The sequence below is a fragment of the Notamacropus eugenii genome, chromosome 2 (genome assembly GCF_028372415.1).
Source record: "Notamacropus eugenii isolate mMacEug1 chromosome 2, mMacEug1.pri_v2, whole genome shotgun sequence".
Taxonomy (NCBI): domain Eukaryota; kingdom Metazoa; phylum Chordata; class Mammalia; order Diprotodontia; family Macropodidae; genus Notamacropus; species Notamacropus eugenii.
The window spans coordinates 10,454,502-10,466,203 of record NC_092873.1 but is presented as its reverse complement, the minus strand read 5'-3'; positions in this window follow the sequence as shown (position 1 = coordinate 10,466,203).

Genomic DNA, 11,702 nt, shown 5'->3' with positions numbered 1-11,702 from the left:
TGTGTGTGAGTGAGTGAGTATATGAATGTTCACTATATTTGTTGTCTCCCTACTCGACTAAGGAAAATATTCATGTTATATAGGTGTTAGACTTTTGAGTGGTCACTTTGAGTTCTTGATTCTTAGGTATATTTTCGCACGTAGTTTGTGTTACATTTCCCCTTTTCCAATTTATCACTGTCGTTAGCCCGTGCGACAGTGGTGAATCTTGTTAAATTCTTCAGAGTAGAATTTTCATATTTCCTCACTCTCTCCTGCATATTTCCTTATTGTCTACTACATCCACTTCTATATATTATCTAACTGAGTTGTTCTGAGGAGTGAACTTTGTAAATAATAGCATTTTGAGGTGCTGAATAAATGGGAGGAGATAGTAAATATAATAAGTTAATGAGATATTATAAGTACCATATGATTTAATGTGATACCATATAACATGGCATAATACAATTATAATATATGATATAATAAAAAGATATCATAAAATATTACATAATATATCATGTGATGATGTAATGTGATGTCATTTGATGTGATGTGATGTAACGTGATGTAACATAACAAAATATAAAAATAACTATAATATATTGCAATGCAATGCAATACAGTCTAACAGAATATATGTACACTAGTGTCTTGTAACTCTTTTCTGAGCAATGTTTGATCCACTCACTGAGACTACTAGACGATCAATGCCCAAATCAAATGAACTTTCTAATTTTGTACCCATAATGGAACTAGTGATGGGAAGTATGGGGAAAAACAGAAAATGAAAAGAGAAGTCTGTCTCCTCATATCGGCAGACTGCAATATCTGATACCACTCCTTTCATCGCTGCTGCAGTGGAAAAAAAAAAGCTCCTAACCGTTTTTCTCCTTAAGCTTACAACAAGGGTAAGGGTGGAGGGGAAAGAGTAGCTGTGGGAGAGGAGGTTCAGATCAATAGGAATGTTAGGAATTCAGAAGTTGTTACATTGAAGAATCTGCGATTTACTGTAAAAAATTCAGGAATTACTAAAACTCCTATCTCATTTCTTTATTTTTGTTGCTCTCTATGATTAATCATAATAGGATGACACATCTTAAACATTTTGATGAGCAAGAGGTATAGGTGTAAGAGAAAAATGATTGCATAGGAAATGGGAACTTTGACCAGCTATGTAACTTTAGTCACTTCGTCTCTCTGGATGTCTTTGTAAATGACTTATACTTGATTAGCTCTGAAGATTCCATTTCGACCTTCATAACCAATGCCTTTTGAAATATAGCACATTGTTAGCCTTTTGAACATTAACATAGACTCTTACAATACAGATTAAGAACCTTTGAGTTGTAATAAAAATTTCAACAGTTCTAAAGTAATTCTTCATATCCAAAGTGCAATATCTGTTTTTCTTAAAAAGCTAATGCGTTACTTAAAAAAACACTTTGAAATTCCTTGGACATAAAAGATCTATCCTGCATCAGAGTTATTTTTCCCCTTTCTGACGTCACGAAGGGATTCATTCAAATTTCTCAAGCATTTGTCATGAATTTTTTTGTACTATCTATGAGTTCGTTGTACTAATAACCTTAAAAGGATCTTGCATTCCAAACTTATATTACCTTCGTCAAGGAGGAGAAACTTTTACTGATTGAGGGAGTTTCTTTTCTTTTTTGGACCTTATTGTAGGAACTGTCTTACACTAGGTAAAGTTTTCCAGTCACTGAGGCTTATAACCTTGGCATCACTTGGACTGTTTCTTTGCATTCATACCACATATCAGATCTCTTACCGAGTCTTGTTTCTACCTTAAACATCATCTCTTGTATATATCCCATCATTGTCATACAGACCCTCATTAACTGGCTCTTGGACTATTCAGGAACCTTCTTAATGGATCTGCTGGCCTCCAGTCACTACCTGTTTCAAGTCCATATCCTATTCTGCAGACAAAGTGGTCTTCCTAACTCCTAAATATACTAATCATTTCATTTCTCTACACAATAAATTCCACTGGCTCGTTTTTAGCTCTGAGATCAAATACAAAATCCTCTACTTGATTTTTCAATAACTTCATAAACTGCCTCCTTCCTGTGCTTTCAGTTGTGTTACACTTCTCCGTACACTTCTTACCCTTACAGATATTGTCCCTATTCCTCATAACGATTTTATATCACAGAAATACGAGTCTACAGCATGACAAACAAATGCCCTTTAATTGTTCATTTTATCATTTTAAACACTCCTATCACTTGTCTCCTTAAGGACATGCAAAATTTTATCTCATAATTTGTTAATCGTTAGATCATAAATGCCACTATCCTCCACTGCAGAAAAATTGAAAATATATCTACCCTATTTGAAATAACAATCTACGCAAGCTAAAGGGACATATAACAATTGATAATAAAGCAGACATTAGGCTGACCTAGATGTTTTTAAATAAGTCGTTTGACTTTACAATCTCTTCCCATATATGTACCTTCCCACCCTGTCTAAAGAATGATTTTTTGATCAATTTTTCAGAAGATGTAAAATCCCTTCCCCAGCGTCCCTATCCTGTTACCAAAGCTTTCCAGGACCATTGAAAGCTTTCTGTATTACGTAAGGAGGAAAGGTGCATTCTTTTTTTTTTTCTTTCTGACAATTCTTTGAAAATATTCTTTACACACATGGAAAATCAGTCTATGAAAAATGGAAAAGCTGCTAAAAAACCTGAGCATTCGGCTTCTACTCTGAATCTGAGAGCCACATGACCACTGATAACACATTCTGTTCAGAGAAAGGCTGAAGACCGAGGCCTACATGTCCAGGAGTTGGAAAATATTCTATTATACTTAATGCTTTAAATTAAGAGAAGCAGGCACTCTTTAATGGGGAAAAAAAACACAGATTGAAGTCAGATCATTTGGATTCAAATCCCACGCCTCATATTTCTAGTATGAATGTGGATAGTCAGTTGACATTCCTCACCTGCATTTTTCTCATATCTCAAATAATGGCGTTGGTTGAGATGTCCTCTGAAATCTCTTATACCTCAAGCTTTATGATTCTAATATTTGATTGACCACAGCAAAAGAATACTCAACAAAATGCAAGTGGCATATTTCTACATATGTGGTTAAGATGATTTGATGTTGAACAAATGTACAAATGAACAAAATGTAGTCACATTTTAGTTGTTTAATTATTAATTCTCTGGTATTTCATTCTCTTTTTTAATAAAACTAGTAACTCACATTCAAATAGTCTTCTAATGTTTTCATTAATACTCTTAGTAGTATTCTTTTCAATTACATGTATAGTTCTCAACATTCACGGTTGGGATTGGAAGTTCAAATCCCTGTGGACGGTCTCGGGTGGGTAAAAGTGGGACTTCTAAATCTTAGAGCTCTCACGAGACCCCCCCAGGGAACGGCAGGGAATCGAGGTGAACCGAAGTATCTCGAGTAATTCCGCCTCTTCCCGTGAGAAACGTGATGGGAGAGAGATCTCCCCGCCCTCGAGATTGTCCCGGATCTGGGCACACCTAGTTACCTAACAGCACGGTATTCAGATGCAAACTGTGCGGCTGAAGGTTAAGTAGGATTGAGGAAGCCTGAAAGCTCTCTTAGCACGTGAGGAGCCAAGAGGACAGTAGGTTCCGCTTTTCTTCTTTCCTCTCTCCCCTCCCCCTCTCTCCCCGCTTGTACTTCTACTTCCAATCCCTTAAGATCCTAGCCTCCTTAGGAAATCTCCCCCTCTTCCTCCTAAGGAAGACTCCCCTGCACTTGTAACTAGACCCTGAAATAAAGCTCAACCCTTGTTCGACTCTGGAACGTCCTTTGTCTCATATGAGCATCCAGTTTTGGCCAACCGAAGACCTCGGAGGTGAGGTAAGAAGACTCGGGTAGCCCACACAAGCCTCTAGGCCTGGCAATTCACTATTGTAAAATTTTATGTTCCAAACTTTTCTCCCTCCTTGATTTTCCTCCCTTCTGCCCATGACACCAAATAATCAGATCAAGTTTAAATCAGATAAAATATTTAAAAAATGACAATTCAACCTAAATTAATTTCCTTATTAAGTGGCATACCAAACACAAGATAAATAACTTCTAGAAATAGAATAAATAATATCCAAATTCATTTGGAAGCACAAATGGTCCAGAATATCAAGGGAGGTAATGAAAAGAAATGCTCGGGAAGGTGGCCTATCTCTGCCAGATCTCAAATTATATAATAAAGCAATAACTATGAAAACCACGTGGCTAAGAAACAGAATCTTAGATCAGGGGAATAAGTTAGACACACAAGACACAAAGTCAAGGAATGTAGCAATCTATTGCTTGATGAACCCATGGGGAAAGGAGCAGGAGGGAAGAGGAAAAAAAAAATCTAAGTTATATGGATATGACTGTACAACACTGTAAACAAAGAAAATTAGAAAAAGAAGAAGAAGAAAAGAAAGAGTTTAAGATGAATGAGTCAATTTCTTATTCTTCATGCTGGGGGAAGGTCTTTGATTCCCTAAAATAGAAAAGCGATGCAGAGGACATAGTGCACTAAAAAGGTTTTCACCCACTTACTGGAGGAATGAAATGAAAATCTTTAGACTACTAGAGTCTTTCCTTCCCTTAAACCAACTCGAGCCCTTTTTTCATAGAGAAAGTCCTTCACTTTTAATTCTATGTTGTATTATGAAGTTTCTTAATATTAGCGGTAATCATCTTGCAATCAAATTTTGTTTCACCTATTTTTGGTAATTTTCAAATCTCTTTTCAAATAGTTTCCGAATACTTTATGATTCAGTCCTCCTTGTCAGGGATATTTTTTTATCTTCAGGATTAGAGAAGCGGAGAATGAGAGGGAGCTCAGAATTTCTAAGAGCCCTGGAAAGACTGCACATGAAAGGCTTTCCATCATTTGCTTTCTTCAAACAGTCTATCTCCTTTTGGGAAGACTCCAATTCTTAGAAAATTTGTGTATACGTGAAATCAATATTTGTGTCTTTGCAGTTTCCACTGATGAGCAAAACAAGCTTGATATTTCTCACACGTGACAATTTGAAAATCCTTGATAGGTGCTTTTAACACACTATATTTAGATACATTTTATTGGACATGAATTTTATAATGGCAGAAGGTGAAAAATTTCTAACATACAAATCTAGATAGAAAGTCACTGGAGCCTAGAAGATTCATGTAAATATAAATTCCCCAACTTATCTACTGAGTTCCTAAGAGGAGCAAGAAACATGTGACTAGGACTTAAACAGAAAGTATTGCTTTGCAGTCATGGGGAAGATGTAAATCTCAAGGATGTAGCTCTCCAATGACCTGCTACGTGTTCTAACTACTTCAAGAGGAATATAAAGAGAAGATATTTCACATTCTTCTATGTTATGGATTACCTTATTTTTCAACCTATTAATTTGTCTATCCCTTTCAGATTATACTTGCTCCACTTCCCGCTTGTCAAGAAAATCTCCTTTTTCAGATTCTCCAGATTTCTTTTTACTTGTTTCCAAAAGTTTTTTTTTAATCTGTGTGAATGAGCAGGATAGTTGAGTCAAACTCTTTATAGCTCAAATATTATATAATTAAAAAGTATTAATTTTGACCAAGTGCCTTAAACTATTTTGAATCACAGAGAAGGAAATAAATCTAAAAAGAATTCTTGATGTCATCCAACAACATTTTCTTAAAAAACAAAAGCAGAGAAACAGTAGCCTAACTTATCTTTTCATCCCTATTGCAAGAGATGCATATTCAAGATCAGCTCTTCATTAATATAACTTCATTGTACAATATTCCCCAAATGAGTTTTGGTTATGTTTTAATATTTGTAGAAAGCCGGATAGCTTCCACCAATATAATCCAAAATCTAAAACGTAAGTAAATTTCTTTTGAAAAACGTTTTACACCGATGTGTTTTTGTGTCTTTGTAATTTTAGTTGCAGATCTGGATAAAGGAGCTAGCGAAGTATTTGAAGGTCCTACTCCACACAATACAAATGATATCATTTAATGTTATTAGACTGCAAAGCTGCATTTATAATGTTCCTTTAGTGGATGTAAATATAGACAGTCCCTAACATGAAAAGTCAATTAGAACATTTTGAAAATGAGGAAACCAAGGCCTGAAGACAGAAAACCCTTTGTGAAAACTCATATGGACAGCAAGGGGCTGAGCCAAGCCTGGGGATGTTGGAAAAGTCACCTTCAAGTGCAGGTATTTCTTAGTATATATGTATCGTATCAATAGATATTATGCATGCAAATATATACTACACAGTAAATGTAGCTATTTGGCAACTGTTCTTGCAGTAGAATTGCTAACTTTGCAAATTTTCATTGACCATTTTTTGTGTAGGGAAGAACAGGACTGGCTTAACTACCACCTCCTCTAACCCCCGACTATAGTGGTCTCTCCTTTTTATAAATATTTACATATATACCATTCAGTGAGTAGTTCTTTATATCTTACCTTGTATTATAAATGAACTTCCACTATTCTGCATTGGCTTCCCAGTGAAAGTGCATATTCTACAAGGAAAGAGGACATGTCTTACACATAGTATTTGTAACCTGGTCAGAATTAACCATAGTTTAATTCACATAACCGGCATTCACTATTTGATGAAGTGTTGAAAAAGGAGGAAACAGTAATTTGGATTAATTCTTATATAGTAAAAACTTAGTTGCCAGCATAGTCAGGGAAATTAGACAGGGAAGAAATGATGCCAGTTTTCCCTGGAAGGCAATCATGTGAGTTAAGTCATAATGCCAAAGATGGACTCTAACTTAGTGCTTCCTTGCTATACCTTCTACTGCTCAGTTCACACGTACCTTCCCAATTGTAGCCTAAAGACAAAAGTTTTGGAAGGCTAATATTTTAATCAATGTGTCCCAAAAAGAATGCGACGGTAATAAAAGGAATGGGTGGTAGGGGAGTTAATTGGGAAACAAAACATATTTTATTCCAGTATTGATTTCTGAGACTTAGAAATATTTTTCAGGTCATTCTAACCCCAGGCCAACATTCTATCCATAATTCCAGCAACGTACCTCCAAGCAGAGAACAACCTCGTCGTCGAAAATTTTATTTTTCAGTGTGCTGGCATAGATTTCTATTACTTTACCATTGAAAATGGGTACAAGACTGAAAATAGGTTTTGAAGGATACCAAGTATATATATTTCTGTAATTTTTGGCTGGTGTAATGATGAATATATTACATTTAAAAGCACATAAATGTGAAACACAACTGATAACAGAGAAATGTATTTTGCAATAACAAAGGGAACATTTTAGGGAACTTGACTGTCAAACTCTTCTATGCTTTCCTTAGCCTTTATTATAATAATTTTAGTAGTAGTAGTAGTAGTAGTAGTAGTAGTAGTAGTAGTAGTAGTAGTAGTAGTAGTAGTAGTAGTAGCAGTACTAGTACTAGTAGTTTTAGTAGTAGTAGTAGAAGTAGTAGTGGTAGTATTGGTGGTGGTTGTAGTAGTAGTACTTGTAGTAGTGCTATTAATAGTAACAGTAAAACATTTTTTATTGAATTTCTATTTTGCCACTGGGAGACTCTAGGGAATTGGGAACTAATAAAAAATGAGACTAGAAAGACTCAAAGTGGACTATTCCAAATACAGTCCACATATGACCTTGGAACAATTTTAATGTTAGCTAAACTTTCAACTCAGGGTAAAATCAAGAAATAAACATTTACTTAGCTTCTTCTTCTTCTACCACTATGAAGATGACTACTACTGCTAATGCCACTACCACCACTACTACTACAATAATGACCATGACTTTTGTTTCCAACAAGCTGTGAAAAACAAATTCTATGGAAGATGACGTTTTATAAACAATCCATGTCCTGAAGGAATTACAGTCTAGTTGAGGAAACAAGCCTTAGGCACACAGAATGGTAGGTTGATAACAGGAACAACATAAGGCTATCAGTACACAGTTAAATAGGAAATCATGTGGTATGAGATGAAAAGTGGAATTCAGAAGACTGTGAAATCAATAGGACTGAAAAGTCCAAAAAGACATGTAGCAAAAGAATCATTCTTTTGGAATTCAAAAGGATCTTGGAGGTGAAAGAGGTATTCGTGCATCAGGGTGCTGAGGAACAGATAGATTATGGATAGGTAGCAGAAATGGGGAAGTATAATTAAGCAAGAAGAAGAGCATGACTGAAGTTGTGGAGATGCAAAGCAACACGTTGAGATCATTACGAATAAATTAGAGAATATTAATAAGATTATTCATCTAATTAATTTAATTCTCAATGTCCGTTGGCATGCACAAATTATATATTTACAAATTATGAAGAAATATCATTTTTCTCTTATTCAAGTGGTTTGATTAGAAGTAAGCAACTTCCACTTCACAGAACTGTTATGGGGATTAAATGAGAAAATAAAGATTAAGGAATTTCCAAATATAAAGTGATGGAAATGACTTAGTTAGTACTGTTACTTGGAAAACTATCTCATTCTTTGCATAAGGACAGAAAAACAAAACTGTCAAACACCTAAAGAGTGAATATAATTATCCCAGTTGAAGAGTAGAAATGGTGGAGTTTATCAATCTTGTTTTATGTCCATTTGAACGACAGACGCAGTGTTCAGATAATAATGGTAAAAACTGAAGTTACATTGAAAACACTTTCCATTAATCAATGAGCAACTATTGACTTTTTGAATACATAGGTTGCATTTAGTTTGATGTATTTCCTTCTGCAGTTTTGTTTCATATCCCTCAAATTATTTCAAAAAAGTGATTTACCCTCTAGTTAAGCTTCTGTCCTGCATGTTTTTTTGAATGAGTAAGTTCTAGTTGAAGCTTTCTTACTGTAACCTAATAGAAATATGTTCGCATTGTTTCTATTAATTAGTTCATGAATTCATATCAGCTTATATAAGAAGAATAAACCTTAAAAATTAACAGATATAAACATTATGACATGCAACATAATTTCATTAATGTATTCACACTTTTGGTAGATTTAGAACTAGAAATATTCTCAGGGACTAGTGAATACAACCACCTCATTTTGCAGATGAGAAAAGCTACACCACAGAGGCCAAATGAGTTACGCACAGCCATAACGGTTGCAATTAATAGAGAAATGAAGTGCAATTTGGCTCCTGAGATTACACAGCTCTTTTGACTATACCACCCATCCTTCATTCAGCATGGATCAAAGGCTATCTTCCTACATTCTCGGTATACTCCTCATAAAGTCATGCATTCAGCCCTATTTCCCCATTACCACTTTCTGAGATTTACAACACCTCCAAGGCCACCTAGGGGCTAAAATTTGTTTTAGTGCAATTCACATGGAAGATGGGGCAATGGAAAGGAAGAATTTATAGGTTCCTATTCTACATAGAAACTTTAGGGTTTCTCTTTCCATTTTTCAAAAAGGTAGAGTACTTTATTTGAATAAGGACATCTATTGTAAAAATTGCGTTTTCTTTACTCCCATAGTTTTCCCTGAAGGATGAACATGTGCACTGATACGCTAGTCAAGCTTGGTAAAAACACATGAACAGATTGATTTGGATTTCTGGAAGCCAAAAGAAAAAAAAAAGAAAAAAGAAAAGAAAAACAGAAAAAAAGATCATTCGCTATCATTCACATCTTGAACTGTCCTTGGCAAACATACAATTCAATTCCTTTTTCTGCTAGAATAGGAAGTACGCTCTTGGCTGCAGTCAATAGGCAGAAAAAGGTGAAAATATGTTAATTCCACCACTTAAGTAAAGGGAAATCATTTCATTTCATTTCATGCCCTAATGTAGCAAAACTGCATACATACGTGTGTGTATTTACACACAACACAAATACACAGTTGTATTTTTATAGATATATACAGATATGCTATAAAATCCTATTTATTTCACTAGACAATAAATTATTGTACATATTATTAATAGCAAATAAAACTGAAAAGCAAAAGAAATTAATATTTTTCCATCATTAGATAAAATTAAGTATCATGTAAAAAAAAATTTAACTAAAGTCTAGGAAGTTTTAGAAAGGAAACATAAACTAAAGGAAGCCAATATAAAATTGTGAAAGGAAAAATTGGCATAATGAATTGAATGCCTAAAAACAAATTAAGTTCTAGCATGAAATCATGAGATTCAATCACATGATCGTATATATTAAAATTAAATATATATATTATTATACGAAATTTTTTTTACCCAGCACAATTTGTTGTAGTCTGGCCTCCCACTGCATGTGCGAAGAAATCTCAAATAATAAGAACTGCTATTATACCACAAAAGACTAACCATCTTCAAAAAATAAAAGGCAATCATTCAAGAAACTACAATTGTGTGCATTTAGCAAGAAGTGTTAGTAAAACAGAGAAAAAATAGTGAGATAAAAATATGGAGTGGCAATGCAAAGAACATTTTTTAATTGGAAATATTAATGTAGAAAAAATACTTATCCTTAATGCAGAATCATAATATCTTTGAACAGCATCACCGTCCTAAATTTTAAAGGGACATAGTGGACAGCATTTGGAATAACATTAAAAATATGATCCAGGGATTAATATTTCTAAAATTATTTCCAAGTGTTTTGAATTGAACATAGATCGACTGATAAATATTTTCAAGTAATTATGAAAAGTGTAACTATATTATTCCACACAATCAAAATTCAGATGTACCATTTCAATTATTCCATAATTGCTAGCATAATTTTTCAGGATTTTCTTCAGGTATAGCATTTCATGTAATTTATTCCATGGCAGAATTAAAATGGAAAAGTAGGCATATTATTAGAGACATCAATTCATCAGTATTTATGCACAAGGGATTAACCCTACGTGTATTTATGAAAGCCACATTTCATGGGCTACATAATTTCATTATCAAAAAGAGTCATCTTATTTGAAAGATGATTTTTAAATTTTATTTTCATACTTTTCTTTTTAATTTTATTTTTATTCTATCAGTTTCATATTTGAAATTATTTCCATTTAGTTATTTAAATATCTATATTCTATTACATTCTGTTTAATTATTTTTTCTTATAATGATTAGGTTCATATTTTATTACACAGTGCTACATTATTATTCTAGTAGCATATTCATCGTATTATTGTTTCTCATTCTCCTTTCCTACATATCAGTATTTTTTCAATGAAAGGTAGTATCATCTGCAGGCTGAAAATTCAAATCTTCTTTTATCTTGATCAAAATTACTTTGATTTTCATTTTAAAAAGAAAATGCTTATCCAACTATGACAAATAAGGAGCTATCTCTTTTTCTGCTTTCCCATTTTCATATTTGCACATTTGTTCTCTTAAGGGATTATATTCACTGATTACCTCTTTATTTCTCTCTTCTACCATAAAAATTTGTTTTTCAGTATCAACACGAAATTTGCTGAAGACATCAATACATTCTACCTGGTCATCACTCCATACCTTTTCTTGAATGATGCCTTTGTTTTGCGTATCTTCAAGCTGTTGTTGAAGTAATATATTTTCACTCCAGATGTAAGCTAATCTTTCTTGGATAGATTTATGTTTGACAATATATTTGTTCAGTTTTTCTTTTTACACTTGCTTTGTGTGTTCAAGTTTCTTTGCGTTATGTTGGGCCTGTTTTACTTCTCTCTGTGTGCTTTCCAAAATGGCTATCGTTACTCTAAGGTAGTCATGTACATGGTACAGCTCATTTTTTTACACTGTTGGCTTT